Raw genomic sequence first — 20,096 nt, forward strand, 5'->3', positions numbered from 1 at the left:
ACATGTGGGTAAGGGGAACAATGGGAAAAAAGATGAAAAGCATTAAAAGAAGGGGAAGGTAAAGAGAGAGCGTAAAGAGGTGTTGCCAGCGCCACGACGCTATAGAGCGTATTCACATACATACAGGCAACCTTGCGTGCGCCGCCATATCTGTGGCCAAGCGTCTGTTGCTAGGCGACGTTGTGCGCACGGCCCGCAGATCAGGCCCTCCTCTTCTCCTCCGTGCCTCCATGGCGGCCAGGCAGGTCGCGGTCCGCGAGATGAGCTTGTGTTTTCGTGCAAGGCGTGTGCGAGTGGCTTGATAGTCTGTTGCACCGCGATAGCGTTGGTTACGCGAAAATTCATGGTTCCGCTCATGAGTGTGACAACCTTATCTGCAATTCAACCCCAGCCTCTGCGCACACCTACGAGCGAGTGCGAGCCGGTCGGGGCGCAAAGGTTGCATCGTTAGCGCATTGGTCGTTTGTCAGCATGAACTGCATCATTTCCAAACTGATGCCCACTGAACGCAAAGTAATAACTCGACGCTAAGTACTGTTGAGTACAGTGCGATCTACCTATCGCCAGACGCGTATCAAGTCGCCGCCGCAGATCAGCGGATGGCCAGCCGCCGCGCTCTAATGTCACAGGTGAGTTGTTTTGCTGAGTGTGAAACATTTAGCGCACGAGAAACCCAGTGCCAATGTGTCGCCCATGCCATCTTGAGGGAAGCCGTTTTTAGGGCTGCTTTTTTGATAATAACTCGAACATAAGCTGCAACGTGTTTTCTTCTTGTTTTTTCTCGTGCGGTGATTGGATCGCATGCAGCGATCAATTTACTTCTGTCAATCTCAGCGCAGGGCATGAAGCCCTGTGTTTCGATTGTCCTTGGGTGGAGTGAGGAAACCGGCGAGCATCAGTTAAAGGTCAAAACCTCGGGTACTTCTATCCTGCGCACTTTTGAGGCCGATATATCTTTTAAAGAAATTGCTGTTCGATCACGCCGTCCGGAAACGAACGTCGTCTCAAGCTGTTGTTTTGCGCCAGCAGCGCTTAGCGAAATTTACTATTATTTGTTTTTAGGGGCAGCAGAACTGCCATTTCAGTCTCCGCACAAAACTTGTAGCTCCTGCTTGGTTTAGAAAAACTAATTGTGCACATAATGGAAGTAATTGTGCCTTTCTGCTTCACCCCGAACTTTAGCCCGTTTTTTGTCTTTCTCTTTCATTGCAGGCGTATGCAGCTGCTAGAAAAGAAATACGGCGCCCTCACAGAGCTGGTGTGCGTCCTGCGGGGCAAGCCTCAAGAGTGCCGTTTTTTGCATCATCCGCGAGCAGCAGCAGGTTTAAATACAGTGATGGTGTTTAGCACACTTCGAAACTGATCTACAGAAATATTCAGAAATAAATAGCGAGGTCGACTGGTGCCCTTTTATGTGCATTTAGGTGCCTTTCCAGCTACTGCTATTTGAATTTACAATGACTGTGGAAAATGAAAAAAAAAAACACATTTTGGTCATGCTCTTCATGTGCTAGAATATAAAAAAAAACATATTAGTCATACTCTTCATGTGCTAGAATATTTTTTGCAAGACGTGGTTTCTGGCCAGGAAATGATAACTCATGGCTATCACCTTCATTTTGGCTAATTCAACTGTTATGAAATGGTGATCTGTACAGTGAGCACAAGGACTTCATTGAATTATCGGGCCACATTTTGTCACACTGCGAAAAGTTACGCTTGTGTTCCACTTTTTCGGAAGTGTGTTCATTGCTTAGAAAAGGAAAAGTTCACACATGAATTGATAGGCGTACTTAAAATTGAATGTTTAATAATGTGTGCATTAGAGACCCTTCAGTTGCACTCCCAAAAAAAGAAATCGTGTATCAAAACCTTGCTATGTAGCAGGGAAGGGGCGAGATGACGTGTTGGTTTCGATGTGCTTTTAGCCTTTTCATTGGTTGTAATCGCATTGGTATGTTTATTCCTTGAATAAACAATCAGTCACAGTTCAGTGCTTTGTCCTGCCTTTGTTCATATTGCTTTGTAAGACCCACTTTTCATTATGCAATACCAACTAGCTTACCAACCCATGTTCTTTGTGCACCACCAAAGCTTAACATTGGTGTTTCCGGGCATCAGCAGCAAGGCTTAAGTTAACTTGTCTTACTTACACCTAGGGTAACTGCTAACAGCAGCTTGGGACACTATTAAAAATGGCATGATGAGAACATGTCTATCAAGAAACATTTTATTACACATCAATAAAACACCACCCAACCAACAGTTCACAATGTAATTACCCATCAGTTAAATATTAGTGATAGTTTGCAGTAGGTCACAGGAGCACCGATGCAGTTTGCCGATTCTCTTTTGTTGTCACTTCTGCACTACTAGTTGGAGCTAAACAGAGACAAGGAGCCTTGCTGGGGTACAAAAAAAAATTACACCCATCTCCCCGAAGGGAACCATGAGTAGGATGCGGAGTGTCATGGGGGTTCCGTTTGCGTTTCCGTTATGTTTAATTGCGTCAGCGCACCCATTGACGGGACTGTTGCTTCCATCCTACTTCATCTGAAGAAGCTCGGAGTCAAGCGAAGCAAGCGCAGCACTGAACGGGAGCTCTGCTAGTTCCCCTTTATATTCACAGCTGTAGGAGAGGAGACTACGAGAGAGGTTTGAAGTTTGAAGTTTATTAGGAAGATTGCATACAATACAGTACATACATTGGTAAAGAATACAGAAAGAGGTCCCATAGTTTATCACTGTGGGGGGACCTCTTGTTAAAAAATACATAAAAAAACGGTAAAACAAGAGCAGTCAGAAGAGATGAGCAGAAATATAATGTAGATTTATACACAAACCAAATGGACACGGTATAACGGTATAATGAACAATTGCGATGATCGTTCATTACTGATTAGGCCAAAATATCAGAGCGGAGGTAAAAAAAAAAAATGACGCTTCACTGGACATCAACAGTGTCGAAATATAGAACAAAACAGTTTAATTGTGGCAAAACAGCCTAGGCTGATTTGTTCAGCCTTCATAAAGAAAACAGAGCATGAAAGCAGAATTATTGTAAAATAATATTACACAATAAACACATTACGGGGATCAATCAGGCAACATGCTTTCACTGGGATGGATTAAAAAAAAAATTGCAACACAGAAATCAACGTCAGTGAACTGGAGACATACATTTTCCCGGAATATATACGCTTTCCTTGGATTTATAGGGTGAGAGTGAATGAAGGACTATGAAGGAAGAGCCGCGCATGCGCGCGAGAGAGCGGAAGCGAACGGAGGAGGAGCGCGCGCAGACGGTAGGAGAGGAGAGGAGAGTACGCAGCTGTTTGGAAAGGAGGAGAGGAGCGCATGCACAGATGGTGTGCGGACGGTCGCCACCAGTCAACAAGTGACATACCCCCGAGCATAAGACACTCCGCATCTAGAACACGGAAACACCATTTTTCTCATTCCATTCGGTTTTTGTGTGTGGGTGCTTCCACTTGTAACCTTCCATTCTTTGTGTTACGATTGATACACATAGCCATGCCCTATTGTGCACAGTTAATCTAAAGCAAGGGTGTGAAACACCCGGGCCACATGTGGCCTGCAGACGTTTTGATTTTTTTTTGACCTTTTGATGTATTAAAGGATCACCGTAAAACAAATATCAGTGCCTATATTTTAGTCATCCTGGAGATCAGTACTGATATGTTTCTCGAATGGTGACACCAAATTCCATACAGAAATGACCAAGCATATTTACAATGTGTGGGAAAGGACTTGTTTCGTTTGAACGGCAGCATTAGGTGACAATTTGTTACACCCCCCTCCCCCCTGCCTTTCTTGCATTGCAACGTTCCCACGTGGGACTGAACTTCTTGACTGTGGCTTGCTTGCTCACTGATGTGAGTTGAGACCCCTCATGTCACTAACTAAGATGCACAATTTTTTTTGCACAAAACATTAACAACTCTTAAAAACTTGCATACTACGACGACAATCATCAATGTCAGCTTGGACAAAAAAGGGAAAGAAATACTGACATTGGGCAGCATTACAAACACCCTGTATTTTTTGTGAAGACACAGAACTAAGCTGAAGAATGTTTACTAGAGCAGCAGCAGCAGCATAAAATAGACAGTGGTGTAACAACTGACAAAAAATAACCTACCTAAACCATTGGAATCAAAATCACGAGCGTAACAGTTCAAAATTGGGCTTGATATCTTCATCTAGACTCCTATTGCTTTAGGCTCGCAATGGGTGCTGCCATTCACTGCGTGGAATAGCATTTCACATTATGGAAAATTCAGAGGGCTTATTTTACACATTACGGCACATCACAACTTTCACCGCCAAGAAATTAGGTAAATCGTCGGTCAACAGTCCAGGAAACAGCTTTTCATGTCTACAGGAGCAAAATCCTCATAATGTTCTGTTTGAACAGAAGAGTGCATTCATACAGATGACCAGGGCTAAAATCTTCATGACAGAACATAACTGCAAATCACACAATGAAAACCAAAACATCTGTGCATTTAGATACTACAGCGAAACAAAAAATTGCATCAATAAGTCAATCATCAGGAATTGCACTACCTGGTACAGTAGCCTGTGCATTGTGCTGTTATGCCCATCGCTGGGTAGTCCCTAAATCATACTTCCAATAAATACACATGGTTTGCGACGATTTTAGATGCCCACCACACAACATTTTTTGCACACCCGTTACACACCACACTAACCATGCGTTGCATCCTGGCTGTCTTCATGGTCATGTTCGCCTTCTAACCAGTGGCATTGGATGCCTGCTGCTCTTTTCACTGTTGCCCAGTATTGGCAATTCATTGCGGCCATTCCCATTCCATCCTCTTCTGTGTGGCTAAGGTGTTGTGCTGCTGGGCCCAAGGACATTGCAGGTTCGATTCTCAGCCACTTTTCTGACAGAGGCGAAAAGCAAAAACGCCCGTGTCTGCGAGATTTCGGCGCACGTTAAAGATCCCCCCCCCCTTCTTGCCCCAGGTGGCCAAAATTAATCCGGAGCCTTCCACTACGGCGTGCCTCACCCACCTATTTCCCACACAATAAGGGAAACTGCTAGACATTGTTGTCTCAGCCAAACTGATGCACACGGCTTGCTGGAAAATGCCTATTCGAATGGCACAACTGACTGGCTCAGATTTGCTAGAGCTGCGCACACAGCTACAATTTTGTCTAGCTGGGTGAGCCTCTCGTTGTGCTTCACAGTCCCAAAATCAATTAGAATAGTGCTTGACAGGATTCAGTATCGTCCTCTAAGTAGCCCAATCACCCGTTCTACATGAATGCGGACATTAGCCAATTTTCGAGTTTTTTGGACGTCCCAAGCCGATAACTGCGATTTCCCCCTAGTGAAAGCCGGCATTTCTAGCTTGGCTGAGTGGATGCCAACAGCATCACCTATTGTGAATCCTCTGTCAGCCAACACTGTGTCACCTTGTACAAGGTTATTTAAGATGCCGCAAGACTCGGTAAGGCGCTTGTCGCTGGTCCGACCACCCCAACCCTCGGAAATGAAAGTGACTGCACCTCGTGTTTTGCAGCGCAACGCCTTAGCCACTGAGACACCGCGGCGGGTTATATTTGCAGCATTGGTAAAACCATTTTGAAATACTGCAACTTGCCAAGGAATTTAGTCCTGTCAGTTTTACCTTGCAATCTGATTATACTCGCATTTTTTGCAGTTTGTTTTTAGTTGTAAATTAAGTGTATCAAGTCATTTTTTTTTGCGTGTTTGCCATTCAGCAGAAGACTGCACTTACTGAGCACGTCTGGTATTGGTGGTCATTTGTACTCAACACATCCTGTATTTACAGATTTCTTTTCTGACTCCAACAACTGCATCGGTGAAGCAATTTTGTAAGCCTGCAGCTCGTCGTCTTGTTCAGTTGTTATTAACGTGCTATGTTAGAGAAATCACATCAATCTCAATTATCTTTTTAGTTTAAGAGTGTAGCATTACTTTGTGTATTTACCAGAAAACTATTACCTGTCTGTATAATGCCTTTAAATCCCTATTTCTTTGAACTGTTTCAACACTTTTCTGTGTATGATACTGTCCAGTTGCTGTGATTTTTTTAACACGAGGAAAATGCAAATATCATTTTAAGCAGTGACATCACAAATGACACACTGTGTGCTGAATAAACTTTTTCCGTTGTTGCCCACTAACCTGTTGCCTACTAACAGCTTTGCAGGCTTTGCTTAAAGACCTACAAAAAAAAATTAAGTAGCAGATAGTGAATTTTCACTATTGTAAACGCGATACCCAGGACTCTGCTGGGAAAAACTCGTCATTGTGTACATAGAAGGGAACTTAGTATCTGGCACACAGCATCACTGAAAAGCAATTTACATGCCCATCATAGCTAAAACATGCTAAAATTCACACTCACTGCTACATTGTAATTTTTTTTTATTCTAAGCATCCTCTTTTATTCATGCCCCTTGCACTTGCGATAGATGCACTTACGGTTGATGCACAAAGATTTGGAGTATTTAACATTCAATACACCTTTTATTAAAATGGGGTAGGAACTAAGAATTGAGCAAATGGGGCAGTAAAAATTGGAACAATTCATATGGTGAAAGGTGTTGGAGGGCCAGAGACAGATGTGATGATAGTTCCAGGGTGCTTACTGCTCCTACCCTTGTTCTACTCTCCCCAAGTAGGAGCTGTACAGTACGGTCTCCCACTGCTATTAACACTGCAACTTGGTGTGGCTGTGTGAGGACGCTGACATAGCATGTGTGCTAGGCCTGCTCCTTCCTGGCACCTGTGGCACTCTGCAGGGGGGGTGGGGGGACAGCTACTGTTACCTGTCCTGGGTAACAGTAGCTGTAGACAATTAAGCTCCGACACGAATTTGTCTGGAGGTGTCTCCAAACCACAGATTCCTGGGAGGGATACAGGCTCAGGTCAGCTGACAGTGGTTGGGGATATCCGTGTAGGACACTACTCTGTTCCTGCCTGACAGTGAGATGAAGCCACCGTCCAGATTGACGTGCGCTAGGTCGGTGAAGCCGCAAGCGGCGTTGTGTGCGGATTCACTCCTGGCCATGCCAAAGAGGGCAGCGGTCCAGATTAGATCCAGAATTAGCGGTCCAGAACTTGCCGGTTCGTTTTTCGGGGTCGAAGCCAAAAGTTAGAGGTACGGACACCTCTTCGGAGATCTGCCCTCGGGAGAAATTTAGGATTGCAGACTTGGAGGTATTAATTAACACAAATCATTTCTGTATGGTGTCAGCAGCTTTTAAAATACTACGAAAATGCACACCATTCATGCTCGCGTGCCTTGATACGTGTGCATAGTTTGTCGCGGATAGTGGATAGGCCACAGATAGTTGGCATGGCCGAGGAAAGGAAGAGGCCGGTGTGCTTCGACAGGCTCGGCGTGCAAAGCATCTGCTAGAGACGATAAGTCATGCTTACAGGGCGGCACAAGAAAACGTCGACCAAAACGACGAGGTCACTCTGGCGTTGCTCAACGTAAGGTAATGAAATGCCATCCCGCCGACGTCAACCACGGCACCACGACAATAAAACTCAACTTTGTGTCCGTCAATGATCAAGTCTTGCACGTGAGCGCAAGCTTCCCTGAATTTTTTTACTGTTCCGATTTTTGTGAAGGCCACCATTGCCAGTGCAATGGCTGCTGCTTCATACACCACTGGGGTATGAAGCGGGCCAGAGGCAATGGAGTTTCCCTGGTTATTGACTACAGCAACTAATATTACGTCGAGACGAAAATAGTTGGCTGCGTCCCTGTAAACCACGTCCTCATATTTAGCTTAGCGTTTGCGCAGAGCTTGCGCCCTGGCCTATCGTCGCTCGTCGTTGTAATTGGGGTGCGTTTCACGAGAAGAGGGGGAATGAGGATGCAATCTCCACGTTGTTGGAATAGCTACTTGTAAAGTCGTGCTGCAAGGAAGGTTAATGTACAATGTGCTTAAAATGCGACTCCTTGTTTGGTTGTTAGCTAAAGCTCATGCTGCCTTAACCTTTGTAGAAAGTGTACGTCTGAAACTGATCATGGTATGCAGAAAAAGAGTTTTCCTCACTGTTCAAGAACCTTTCCCATGCATGGAATGAGAGATGATGGCTGGAGAATTTCAATCGTAAGCTTTTTTTCAGGTTTAGGGATTAAAATATTTTTGGCTCTTTTCCACTGTTTCAGAATGTGGCCTCTATCCCAACACATATTGAGCTAATGAGTGAGGGCTTCCAAAAAGTCATAACCTAGATTACAAGCATTTGTTCCTGATGTCGTTTTGCCTAAAAGCACATTTTGTTTTGTGCAAAGGGCCGTAATGGCAGCCGCGTACCCTGCCTGAAGTAATGTTGAGGAGGGCATTATTCCGGCTCGAGTAGGGGGGCAGTACCTTGGCAGCACAGCTTGCAATATGAAGATCCTGAATAACCTTCAGTAGTTCTTTGTCCGTGCTACCAAACTGATAGGGAATGACACTTATGGCGAATTCTATTGGGAGAGCAGGAGCACTCAAAAGCACTCTCAAAGTGCTCTCTCCTGAGCAGGCGTGTTTCAGTGGTCGAACAGAAGTAGGAGCACTGTCATCCAGTGGTAGTGCGAGACCACTTTCGGTGCTCTGAGAGCAGTTGGGAGCAGTTCGATCTGCTCCCGCTTGAAAAGTCGGAGTGAGCACAGTACGATACGAAGGAAGTCACATGACCTTTAACGTCATATCCTCCCCTTTGTGTGTGTGTGTGTGTGTGTGTTTTGCTCCCTTGTATCGGGGAGCGCGGCAGTATCCATCGTGCATTTGCAACTTTGTGGAATGGGCAGCGAGCCCTACGAGCATGCGAACGCTTCACACCGCCACACGTGCTTTGCCCGGCTCTGCTCACACATGCTTTTCCGCAGAGATTGCTGGGATGCCTAAAGGCTGGAATACGTGGAGCGAACCTTCACGACAAAGTTCGCGCGGCGGGAAATCTCTGAGCTACCGTACTTATCCAATTCTAACGCGCCCCCAATTCTAACGCGCACCCGATTTTTCTGACAAAAAAAACCAAAAAACTTGCACCTCCGTTTGTAACGCGCACGGAACTTTATAACCCAGACAAACGAATGCGGGAGAAATGGGCGATTTATTCCCCAAAGTAATTTCGCTCATCTCACTCGTCGTTGCTTTCCACTGACCAGAACATCTCGTCCTCGGTGCCACCAAGAGCCTTCGCGATGCCACACTTCTGAACGAACATTCAACCATGGTCTATGGGATCGTGGCCCACGCCTCGCACGCCCATCCCGCGAGCTTCTCCAGAGCCGCACGCTTCAGCCGACCGCTCGTTTTGAACGCGTGAGAGCCGCTGCTGCCATTGCTGTTATCAAGCGCGCAAGTGGAACAATTTGACGATTTGTGTGAACGCCGATAGAAAAGTCTAGGTGCATATGGTTCCTGCGTCCGAAAAATCGTTGCTAAAAGCTTTAGCGCCATCTTGACATGGTGATGGCGATGGGTGGGACGAAATTTCTGCTGTTTCGGTTTCGGTTTCGAATCCGATGCTAACGCGCATGTGATTTTTCGGCCTATTTTTCCGGAAAAAGGGCGCGCGTTAGAATCGGGTAATTACGGTACATGGAGCGACGACATGGCGCGCGCCGCCGCGCTGCCGCTGGGCTGCTCTAAATTAAAGCCCCTCCGCCGCGGCCCTGCCCATAGGAGGGGTTTTACTCTCACTGAACTCCATGCCCAGAATCAACGGTGCTGTTCAGTAAACAGACCCAGTGAAGGAGCTTCCCACTTTGGTTGTACATCATTTAACGATTCTGCGTGGGGCGGGGGTGTTTCTTCTACTGAAATATTCGTTCTCAGTTCTCAAAAACGCTAAAGGCTGAAGAGAGAGAGAGAGAGAGAGAAAAAAAAAATGAACGGCACCGGGGAGATTCGCACGAACGACTACAAGAACAAGTAGCCGGCAGTTTAACCTCTACTTCACCCCGAGAGATGGTGCATATGAGCAAAATAGCCTCTGTTACTGGTTTTTGTCGTATTTGAGACGCCCTCGTAGTGATACCGCCTGTTCCTCACTCGCCAATCTTGCAGACAGGCCTCATATTGCTGCTACTGCAAGTAATGTAGCCGGATCGCCCTTATTTAACCTGATAAATGCTATCATGTATGCCCATACAGCCGGTCGGGACCGTGTTTTCCCCTCGTCGTTATTTCCTCTCCCACCTGCTCTCCGGGTGCGTGCCGCACTCATGGCAGGTGCAGTGGCCCTGCTCCCGCGTGCCCCCAAGTGTTCTGTCACCTACTCCTCACTGCACGATGCCACTGCTCCTGTTCTCTCAATGGAATTCCCCATTAGGTTGCATCAATGTATGGCTTGGCTCTTACCAAGATCGATTAAGCATCAGACGACGTTTCATGTCTTGGGTAGTTGCTTCTCACGGTGCAATCGCAAGCTGCATGCCAATTTTGTCGCAATAACTGAGTATTCTTCAATGTGTTGGTCAAGCCAATCCAGGCGACAAAACACGTTGCAACTGACTTTGTTCTTGCGGAGTTGCTGTTGCAAACCACTCTTGGCCTCCCACATGTGGGGAAGCTGCAAGTCAACCTGGCATTGGTTCCCTGCTTCAAATGTATAATTAGTTGCCTGCTCAGCATCTCGGCCCAGTTGATCCGCCTTTGCCTTGATGTTAGTTATTTCTCAGATATGTGAACCAATCATCGAGTGTGAGGAATCCCGCTGCACCACTCAGAGCCCTTGAAATGCATCTCAGTAAATGAGGATAAGCGGGCCTACCAGACCTTCGTTTGATGTTGCCGGGTGGTCGCTGCCGAGATTCTCTTATGTGCTGCGTAAAGTGGTCTTCCTTTACGTGTGTTCTGTAAAAGTGAGGCAAGGCTGCTCACACTGCTGCTCATCACTGCTCACACTACTTCCGGTGCAAGTGGGATGCGTATGGTCAGTGGTAAGGGTGAGGCCTTCTTGTTGGGCATCAAGCCAAAGATTTTCGCTTTTTAATGGTGTCATGCTTGCAATCCCCACTTAGTGTGATGTGCATTAAAATCACCAACAATGAGTAATGTGTCGAAATGGAAAATTTCAAGAGTTTTCTTAAAAAGCTTGGTCAATTTGGAGGTGTTGCGAGAAGGGCTCCATACGTTTAGGAGAAACGTGCCGGTCAGCCATGTTTTGCATTTAGTAATTAATTCGATGCAACAATACTCGCATCCCGGCCGGCAAATTTCACTTCTTTTCACAGACGCAGAAGTTTTGACGCCTCCGAACGCTCCAAGTTCTACACCGTGTTTGCCATTTGAAAAGACTTTCCACACTGATGAGTTCTACACTGTTTGTTGATTAGTACACACATACCCTGAAGTCACTGACCTAAGAACTGAAGCGCATGAAAAATTCCTTGCCGGCCTGATCCCTGACCCGACAGGCACAGTCAGCCCTGTGCGGCAGCAGCGGCTCACCATTGTTTGCATTGCTGGATGTAAACAAATCTTTCCTTTGCAGCTACGTCAGCTGACTCCTTAGCCATGATTGGCTATCCGGTTTTGCATTGCCGAGGCGCAACGAGGGGATTCAGTCCTAGAGCGATCTTGTTCTCCCTCGCAAAGCGAGAAAAAGCGATGCCTGGCTCATCACTTGGGACGTCACGCAATGTGCCAAGTCGCCAGTGGGAATGTGCCTTTAGACGATTGGTGAGCACTTTGGAACTGTCCGCTGACGGAGGCCAGACGCACGTGCAGTCGATTTTATGGGGCCCATTCCCCTTCACGCAGCGTCCTCAAAAAACCGGTGATGCAAATGTTGAGACCGGTGATTTCAGCACCAATCTTATCCTCAAATTGCACTAACATGGCTTTGAATGTCGCACGAGAGTTTCCATGATCTGTTCTCCAAAATTTTGAAGCACACCTTCCGTAACGTACTAATCATCCGACCCCGAAGCAAGGGGGGTTTGCCAAGGCCAATTTTCTTGTCCCAGTGTTTTAACTGAGTAGAGCCAGATGGAGAATTGTCCATTGCATCTGCGGACCCAATTTCTGAGGACCCCAAGGTCGGTAACCTGCTGTGGCTGGAGTCAACGATGGCCTGAGATGCTGGTCTGACGTTTTGGAAGAGGCGGGGTTCACAGTGGTGTCGACTCCCTTAAGTTCAGTTACGGCTGCTTTTAGAACTTTTTTTTTCCAACGATAATGGACTCAAGCACGTGATGGATTTTGTTAATTTCTGAGCATGAATCGGAATGTCTGCCGTGAGTGTATTGACTCTGGGGGACCATGTGTCTCTGAGTGTGTTTGCCGTGGGAGACCGTAGCTGCCCAGCTCACCTTGTTGTTTAGGTTGATTCTGTTGGCATGGGTATGGCCGCCTGTCCTCGATGGTTTTGGCCCTCAGTGCTCGACAGCCGACGACGCAACGTCCAGCGCACACAATCCCAGCTCCGGGTGGAGTTGTCCTTGGTCGCCGGTCCACAGCTCGCATTCCCTTGGCTTTGCTGCAACCAAAGAAAGGAGCCCAAATGGTCACTCTCCCCAGATGAGGCCCTAAAGAATTTTTTACTGCTCCTTTCTATTGTCCTCGTCCTTCACGAATAGTCACAATCTGCGCATAGAGTGTAAATCCCGAAGTGCTAGGACTTGATTTTAATGAAGCCTGTCGCGTGCTTAAGCTCCCAATCAGAGGTCAAGAAAAAAAAGTTCAATGCATTACTGACCGCTAATCGCTAAAACGCTTCAACAAGGCCGAAGCCACATGTAGCCAAAGCAACAAGCACGAAATGAACATCGTACTGTTAAACTAGGCCGTACAGCCAGTGTCTTCTTGGCAGGAGGCACTTATTCATGTGGCAGCATGTAATGCCTTTCAGCTGCTGCTTGCATCAATCTAGAGTTTTGCTCCCGTGAGTACACCCCATTGTTTTTCTCAACAGCTGCGTAGTTTAATTTGACCCAATGCAAGTGCAGTTACTAATACGCCTGCAGTGCACTGGCCTTGAATGCAGGATCACACATGCTTGGTGCATTGCTACCGTGGTATGCTGCACGTATCAACTCGACTCAACAGTGTGTCACCTGACAACCTCCAAATGCACACCTGAAACACCTCCTTTAGTTCTTTCCAGGGTGCTCATTCTTCACAGTCCATCAACTGTTGGTACAGCCAGAAATACTTTTAGGGGTTGGGGGTGTATGGAGGTATGGGAGAATGGAAGGAGCCTTGCCAAAATGAATGCTAGCACTTGCTTATGTGCAGCATAGTAAAATGTTTGGGGGAGGGGGTTCAAAACCCCTTCGCACTGTACCTGGAGAATCCTATCGGCCATCTGGGAGGCCATCACTGATGTGTTGCTGGGGCATTCTTGGCTCGTTTCTCTCCCACAAAGGTGAGCACATGGCGGAGTTATTTGTGCACTTGACAGCACCTGAGGATTCACAAGGATTGTCAGCTGCTGATAATGGCTGAGCTGTTGGGTTGACCTTTTTTCTGTGCAGCTTAGCAAAGGGGTCAGCCTCGCGTAGGATGTTTACTAGCACTGATGAGAGGCTGAAAGTTGGGACATAAAGAGTAGTCAGGCAGTGGATGTTCACACGTATTTAAAGAATTGGCCATAATATGGCTTATGTGAAGACTATGACATGCTTTTCATCACTATCAGAAGTGGGGTAGGTCCAGCCCCTTTAAGGGACCGTGGCACACCATCTTGCATTCGGGACAGACGCAAACACCCACACATCAAAACGTTCGACAAGTACTCCTGTAATGATGCCAGCATTTACGGAGGTGAAGGATAAAAAAATCTAAAATGAAGTTTGCCTTGGAGGTGCAGTGTCCCTTTGGCACTGCACATTTTTATACGTTTCAACACGAAAATGCATAATCAACATAAAAAAAAAGTTGTACAACTGAAACTGAAAAGCAACACAGGCTGAATAAACTTTACCTTCTTAAGAGAAGCAAAAATAGGCCAGAAACATGCATACGCTATGCCAAGTTTTTTCTGCAGCCTTGTGTGCCTAGTGGTGGCTGGATGGCTTTTTGTTGACTTCGCCGGACTGGGGGAGTGGCTGTTGAGAGCCAGTGGTTGATCTCATGCTTCAGACCTGCAAGAGTGAGTAGTAACATGTGAACTTAAACATGCTGCGATGCACAGTTTTACAGCAGTCAGTTCACCAGTGACCACATAAAGTTGAAAACGGCTTGTGCTTGCTTTGTAGAAGGTTTGTACGAACACTTTGATTGACTATGAGGTTTAACACACTGACACTACACAGGCGATGGGGCACACCGTAGTGAGGTTAATTTTGACCACTTGGGGATGTTTTAACGTGTGCCAAAATCTCGAACATGGGCATTTCTGCTTTTTGCCTCCATTAGAAAAGCGGCAACTGTGGCCAGTTGCCGCTTTTCAAATATGAAGTCTGGACTAGAAGGTATGCAGGCAACGTTTAACAAATATACATATGTGCAGACGCAAGGATGGTGAAAACAGAGCCTGCAAGCATATGAATAGTCTGCTTGCCAGTTGGGAAGGTTGGTTGCTTAAAAAAAGAATGGTGCATAAAATAACCTGCTAGATACCATGTGTGCCCAAGGCAATGCTTAAAAATCAACTCGCCATTCCATGTAATAAATGCAGCTATGTAGTAAAAGCACAGAGGGGGAGGGAGGAATAACCGGGTGTTTTAAGGTGCACAGTAAAAATAGCGCAGTTAAAAGGAACGAGCCAAAGATGGAACTAGCGTTACTCTGCTTTGTTCACTAATTAAAACGCCCAATTTTTTTTCATTCCTCAAATTAAGGTACTTCCTGTCTCGTCGGCTGACGAGTGACGATGAAAGCGACCACACCGACCGGTTGCTGGAACTCAGTGCCTTTGTTAAGCGAAGAGAAATAAACCCCCCCGGTCCCCGATGGCGCGGCGGCGCAGGCGTGATACACAATAGCTCACGCGTCACACATCCGGCGGGTTTGATCCGCGGAGCTTTCAACCGTCACTGCTGGTGTTTCGTCTGTGCTTGAATAACTGTCAGACGCAAGGCCATCAGGCATGCCTGCACCGTTGAACGGCACCAAATGCCGACGGTTGCGCTGAATGATGCCTGTCGGTGTTTCCACCACATATGAGCGTGGTCTTCTTGCTGTGCTGAGCACCTTTGCTGCGCATGACATATCCTGCACCCACACATCCTCCCCGACAGCGAGTGGGCGGAGTTGGTGGGCGGCGTGACGACGGTTGAAGTCTTGACTTTGTTTTGTTCGGTTAGCTTTATCCTTAGCTGCAACTTTGTCATGTGGTGGCCACTCCGGTTGCAGGGTGTCTGGCATCTTCGGCACTGTCGTTTGCAGACGTCGGCCCATTAGGAGCTGCGACGGGCTGTATCCGCTCGCTCCTGGTGTGGTGTGTCGCGGTACACCAGAAGCGCCATGTGTGGGTACTTCGAATTTGTGAAAAGATCCTTCATGGTCCGCACCATGTGTTCTGCCTCGCTGTTTGACTGTGGGTAGCCCGGGCAGCTCGTGATGTGATGAAATCCGTAGGTCTGCGCGAACTCGGCGAACACCCGTGACGAAAATTGCGGGCCGTTGTCAGACACGAACACATCAGGTATTCCATGTCGCGCGAACGTGCTCTTGACAGCCGCAATGACAGCTGTGGAGGTGGTCGACGACAAGCTGATTACTTGCGGAAAACGAGAGTAGTAGTCCACCACGATTATGTAGCGAGTTCCATCAAGTTCAAACAAGTCGGCGCCTACACGCTGCCATGGCCGATTTGGAGTCGGTGTTGCGATTAGTGGCTCCGAACGCTGAACTCTCGTCTGAGCGCATTTCTCACACGATGTTACGAGCTGCTCAATTTCGCTGTTAAAGGTAGGCCACCATACTGCGTCCCTTGCCCTTGCCTTGCACCGTCCAATGCCCTGGTGGCCTTCGTGGATTTGCTGAAGTACCTCACGGCGCATCAGGCTTGGAATAATGATGCGGCGATCTTTGAGCAAGAAGCCATCACACACTGTGATGTTGCCTCTTTCCATCCAGTACTCCCTTAGATGAACTGGAACCTTTGAGACGTTTTCTGACCATCCTTTCTCACAGAAGCGGAGTAGCCCAGAACAGATGCCGTCTTCCGCTTGGTGCTTGGGTAAGGCATCCATGCGGGAGGACATGAGGTTGGCAGCTGCTGTAACAACTTCCCCGATGAATAACTCGATGGAGTCTGTCTGCCATTGACTTCGCTCAGGATCGTGTCCCTGAATAGGAGCCCTTGACAGCGTGTCTGCCGTGGCAATCAGCTTGCCAGGGACGTAGAGAACAGTGAACTGATAGCGCATAAGACGGATTCGCAAGCGCTGGATTCTGGGCGGAATCATGTCGAGTTCTGCTGATCCCAGGAGCGTGACTAAAGGACGATGATCCGTTTCGACTTGAAATGCGATGCCCCTCAGAAACTGGTCGAACCTCTTGACAGCCCACGTCACAGCCAAAGCTTCTTTTTTTGTTTGACTGTAGCGGCTTTCAGTGTCCGTTAGGGATCGTGAGGCGTAAGCAACCGCTCGTCGTTCTCCCGATGGTTGATCTTGAAGCAATACGGCTCCGAGACCGTATGAGCTTACGTCAGCTGACACAACCGTGGGGTACGATGGGTCATATTTAGCCATGCAGACCTCTGAACTGAGCAAGCTTTTGAGCTTGTCGAAAGCAGCTTGCTGGCACGGTCCCCAAAGCCATGAGTTTCTCTTTTGAAGCAATGACCTGATCGGTGCTGTGATGTCGGAAAGATGAGGAATGAAGCGGCCCACATGGTTCACCATTCCCAGCAGTCTTCGGACACCGCTGACATCCGATGGGGTTGGTAGCTTGGCCAAGGCCTCGACCTTTTCTGGATCGGGACTGATTCCTTGTGCGCTAACCACGACTACAAGAAACTTGACTTGGTTTGCAGAGAACGTGCATTTCTTGCGGTTCAGCTTGATTCCCGCTTCTTCCAAGCGCTATAACACCTGCTTGAGACGTTAGTCATGCTCTTGCTGCGGTGCTCCGAAGACAAGAATGTCGTCAATCATGCTCACAACTCCTTCGAGGCCTTCCAGAATTCTGCTCATCTGTCGCTCAAAATATTCTGGCGCTGAGCAGATTCCAAAAGGTAGCCTTTGGAAACAGAATCTTCCCATTGGTGTTATGAACGTAGTGAGTTCTTGACTTTCTTCTGAAAGCTTCACCTGGTGAAAGCTAGCGGTAGCATCGAGCTTAGAGAATACCTTTGCTGATCCGAGGCGTCCCAGGATGTTCTCGACTGAGGGTAGTATGTGACGCTCCCGAAGCACGACTTCGTTGAGTCGGGTGAGGTCAACGCATATTCGGTAGCCTCCTCCTGCTTTTGGAACAGCCACGATACCGGAACACCATGGTGTGGGACGGTCCACCCGTTGGATGACTCCCTGGGATTCGAGCTTGGTGAGCTCCTCTCGAACTGGTTTGTGAAGCGGAATCGGTACTCTTCTCGGCACGCTGAGTGAGAACGGTTTGGCGCCTGGTTGGAGACGTATCACGTATTCGTCTTGCAGCTCGCCCAAGCCATCGAAGAGACTCCTTCAAAGTGACGGTAGAATCCGTTACACCGTCCACGAACCGTATAACTCCGAGAGCCTGTATCGCAGGGAATCCAAGAAGCGGCGGGTCTTGCGAAGGCACAACATACACTGTTTGCACTGTAGACCTGCCTTTCCAGCTCAGTTTCACTTGGAATGTTCCGAGAACGGTGAGGGAGTAATTTCCTGGGCCCGTAAGCTCACCTTCTGGCTTTTGCAGCTGTTTCGGTATGCCTGGAAACGAGTCCGGTACCACTGTCACCTCCGCACCCGAGTCGACCTTGAAGTTAGCGTAGTCCGTTGACGGCCACTTTTACGAACTTGGTTCTGGTGATGGCTGCTACGGAGTGCAGTGTGAGAGCTCCCATGTTCTTCTTGCTTTTCTTTTCGCAGACTGCTTCGAAGTGTCCAATCCGATTACACCCTTTGCACTTGGCTTGCCTAGCTGGGCAATCTGCTCGAGGATGCGTTGGTCGACCGCAGTATCTGCAGCTCGTGGTAGCGTCGCTTGTGTTGGACTTCGTAACACGCTTGCCGGAGCTCCCTTGAGAATTCGAACCATGTCGCGGCTTTTGGAAGTGCTTTTGAACTTTGGCCTCGGCCACAACGTGAGCAGGATTCGGCTCTTTTTGGAACACTGCTGCACGGGCTTTCACGGCATCTTCGTTGATGCGAGCCTGTAGTCTTGCTTCTTCAAGGGTAAGCTTTTGTGTTCGGCACAGTTTGTCCACAAGGTTAGAGTCCCGGAGACCCACGACGAACCTGTCTCGAACGAGTCGTTCTTCCACTTCCGCTGAGGCATAGTTGCACTTTTTGACAAGTGTACGCAGCGCAGTGTAGAACTCGTCTACGGTCTCGCCTTCGCCCTGGGTTCGACGGTGGAAGCAGACACTTTCGTAGACCTCGTTGACCGGGTGGATGAAGTGATCGGTGAACTTCTAGCGAGCTCCAGTCTTCGCTGGACAATGCTAGAGTGTCGAGAACGCGGCAGGCGTCTTGGGAGCCCATGTCGTAAAGAAGCGTTCTGACCTGTACTTCTCCCGGCGCTTGGTAGAGCCCAGATGCATAGCAATAGTCGTCGAACTGGTAGACCCATTCTTTCCAAGAGCTTGGGTTCCCAAAATCGAATTTCGGTGGCGGTTGAAGCCCGGTGCCGCTGAACTGGATAGAAGGATCTCCATCCGCCATAGCGTGTTTTGCAGGCTACGCAACTTAGACTGATTGCTATTAATAATTGATCGATGTGTCGCTAACTTTATCCCACTTCTGACACCATGTCTCGTCGGCTGACGAGCGACGATGAAAGCGACCACACCGACCGGTTGCTGGAACTCAAGTGCCTTATTAAGCGAAGAGAAATAAACCCCCACGGTCCCCGATGGCGCGGCGGCGCAGGCGTGGAACACGATAGCTCACGCGTCACACATCCGGCGGGTCCGGTAACGCGAACCGCCGCCCGAGCGAGCGTGAGAAACGCACCTTCAGCGCGCCGTGAAATGCGCGTCCACTACACTTCCGAAATCTGGGTCCTAGTAATTTTTCTGCGTCAAGACTTGCGCATTGAATCTACACGGCACCAGCGGAACGGGTTGGTCACTGCAACAGCAGATTTTCTCTGGAATTGGAGTCTGAAGAAAATCTCAGTGATGTCAGTGATTGTCAGTGTCAGTGATTGCCGCGATTTAAATAAAAAACAAGAGAGCGCCTGTTTTTTATCCCTCGTACGAACAACCGACAAGGCATCCAGCGTGCGACCGCGACTGGTGACTGCGAAGCTGATGGTGGCGCATTGCTGCCTGCCTAAGTTTTCATTCCAATTTATTTGAAAACACGTTGGCACACGGGGGCGTGCACGAGTAGGTAGAGCGATAAAAACGTTAGAGCCCACGTATGCGTGCGACTGCGTCGCGATAAGTCACGCGTATGCTCGCGGAAAAGCGATCGCCCGAAGGCATATGCAGAAAATGTTGCCGTACGGAAGCCAAACTCGAGGGATTTGTTCAAAGGGCGCTTGCGATCCGTCAGCGCTTGGGTTACAGCACGGCTCGGGAAGCGGCCTCGCATTCGCTACCATCGCTAAATCGGAGTACGCGTGAAACAGCTCTCCAAAGAAATTATTCGGTTTTTGTAATCAACCATGTATTAGAGGGAACTTACCAGACAAAGTCGTGGATACGGTGCGGGTGCACTTGCGTCGGCATCCACGGCGGCAGCCAACTGCAGTGTCGGACTTTTGCGCGCCGTTCCGGCCGTCCGCTGCCGCGGTTTCATCCTCCGGTGATGCGAAGTTATCGATGGCAGGTAGAGCGCCACGACGTAATGTGAATGCGATTAATAATATATCTCTTGACGCCACTACCGATAATTGGGTTGAAACGCGGCAGACGACAAACGGGACACCGGTGTTTTTTTTTTTTTTTCTCGAGATGTGGGCGCACAGCGCATGCGCTAGCACAGTGGCCACAGACATGGCGGCTTTCAGTGTGG

The 20,096-nt window shown here is 48.2% G+C and overlaps 2 long non-coding RNA genes across 2 annotated transcripts; one reads left to right on the plus strand and one right to left on the minus strand.

The window, feature by feature from the left end:
* The first annotated feature begins 266 nt into the window (after nt 1-266).
* LOC144138555 (uncharacterized) lies at nt 267-1,993 on the plus strand. Its single transcript, XR_013315900.1, has 2 exons — nt 267-629; nt 1,213-1,993. It is a non-coding gene; the product is annotated as an uncharacterized LOC144138555 (long non-coding RNA).
* Nucleotides 1,994-2,139: 146 nt separating this feature from the next.
* Nucleotides 2,140-19,880, minus strand: LOC144138554 (uncharacterized). Its single transcript, XR_013315899.1, has 3 exons — nt 19,767-19,880; nt 14,001-14,120; nt 2,140-12,514 (listed from the first exon to the last, which is right to left on the minus strand). It is a non-coding gene; the product is annotated as an uncharacterized LOC144138554 (long non-coding RNA).
* Nucleotides 19,881-20,096: the final 216 nt, after the last annotated feature.

This window comes from Haemaphysalis longicornis, unplaced genomic scaffold (assembly GCF_048455015.1).
Source record: "Haemaphysalis longicornis isolate Haplotype H1 unplaced genomic scaffold, Haemaphysalis longicornis Haplotype H1 scaffold_5, whole genome shotgun sequence".
NCBI lineage: Eukaryota > Metazoa > Arthropoda > Arachnida > Ixodida > Ixodidae > Haemaphysalis > Haemaphysalis longicornis.